Source organism: Pavona decussata, unplaced genomic scaffold, assembly GCF_977016875.1.
Source record: "Pavona decussata unplaced genomic scaffold, jaPavDecu1.1 SCAFFOLD_98, whole genome shotgun sequence".
Classification (NCBI taxonomy): Eukaryota; Metazoa; Cnidaria; class Anthozoa; order Scleractinia; family Agariciidae; genus Pavona; species Pavona decussata.
The window spans coordinates 170118-171962 of record NW_028145514.1 but is presented as its reverse complement, the minus strand read 5'-3'; the positions used below and the strand labels follow the sequence as shown (position 1 = coordinate 171962).

The following is a 1845-nucleotide window of genomic DNA, read 5'->3' as shown; positions in this document are numbered from 1 at the left end:
CTTACAGGTCACAAAATTCAAGTCCCTTGGCCAGGGCGTGGATTCCGAACCCACAGTACTTCCAAATCATCTCCTGCCGGTGAGTTGGCTTCTATAACAAAGCACCTTCTATCTGCTAGTATAAGTAAAGGTTCTACGGCAGCTTATAAAAGGTCATGGAATCTATTTACAGAATGGGCTCAGTCCACGTTAGGCGAAACAAACTTAGTTCTTCCTATACAACCCGCTTTTATAGCGCTATTTGTTTCGCATTTCTATTCGTTACATTACGCTTCCTCTACTGTTACCAGTTATTTATCAGCCATATGTTATACTCATAAATTGGCAGGCATAGGTGATCTGACTGAAACGGCAATAATTCGACAGATAATTAAAGGCTATCGGAAGTTAGTGCCGGCGCACGATGTGCGTCTACCAATTACATTACCGATATTGCAGCAAATTATAAGCTCTTTTACGCACACTACAGCGACAGCGTATCAGTCGAAGCTCTTGTCAGCAATGTCTTCCTTAGCTTTCTTTGCCTTTTTGCGTGTAGGTGAAATCACCGTCAACACTACTGACCATAGTAATCTGATTCGCTTTACACAGTTAGAAAGGCTACTGGATAGCCAGCAGCAGGTCAAAGCCCTGCAAATCACTATTTTCAAATACAAGCACACTGATTCAGAAGGGCGCCCCTTTGTTATATATATCTATAAGGTGGAGTCATGTTGTCCAGTTACAACCATTTTAGATTTTATTTTAGCCAGAAGACCGATTAGTGTTAGTGGTCCGTTGTTTTGCTGGCCAGATGAGGCGCCCATTAAGAGGTCTTTCTTTGTGGAAAAACTCAACAATTCACTTCGATTTTGTAATCTAGATCTGTCGCTTTATAAATCGCACGGCTTTCGCATTGGCGCAGCCCGTTGGGTCGCCACCCAAGGTTTTCTGATTCGCAAATTCGTCAGTTGGGTTGATGGAAGTCAAATGCTTTTCTTAATTATATACGAACGCCTAGCCTTGCAACTAGTCTAAGTCATAATTAAGTTACACAAGCAGGTGCTGTGATGACTTCTCAGTGATGATATAGAGCGTGTTCAGTTTTGCTGCCAACAGTCTTCGGGTGGGGCGGGCCTCCTTTCAGGAGGTTTGCGGCCTTTTCTATAGTGCCCTCACCTTTGCTAGAGCTTAATAATTAAAATAATAGTTATTCATTCGTTTTATTTTACATTATTGGATTTAATTATTAATTAATAAAAGCAGCCATGACGCATGGCCAATATTAATCCCAACACTGGCTGGTTTATTTGTGTTTTGACGCTCTAAGCAAACGAAGCTTGTCTCTTGGCATAAAACTGACATCATGAAATATTGGCACTTAATTGTATTGCGAGTGGTTAAGGAGACATGAAGGAATTTATTTGCCGGCAAATAAAAACTTTTATGACTTCTGCCTACTTAGTGATTTAATTAGATTAACTAGGCTTATTAATTAACTCGGTGTAGACCTGTGGGGGAGTTGTGGTGGAACATTGTTTCTGGGCGTCACTGAAAAAATATTTTCAATAAAACCCTAATTCTCATTACATAAAAATATTGAGCAATAGTCACAAGACTATCCTGTGACCGAAGTAACAATAAAAATTATATTGAGCAATAATCACGAGCTTTCATGGAAAAGTACTTAGCCTCAACTTCAAACTGCCAGTACAAAATGTGGCCATTGCCTCATGCTCGTCCTCTCAGTCTCAGACTTGACACGCTCTCCGAGTTCGACACGCTCACCGACTTCTCATACTTGACACGCTCTCCGAGTTCGGAACTCCTTTTGCAACCTCATTCAGGAGTTGTCCTATCTTCGTT

General features: G+C 41.0%; 1 pseudogene; it reads left to right on the top strand.

Annotated features, from left to right (window-relative positions):
* Positions 1 to 1028, top strand: LOC146472463 (uncharacterized; annotated as a pseudogene).
* Positions 1029 to 1845: the final 817 nt, after the last annotated feature.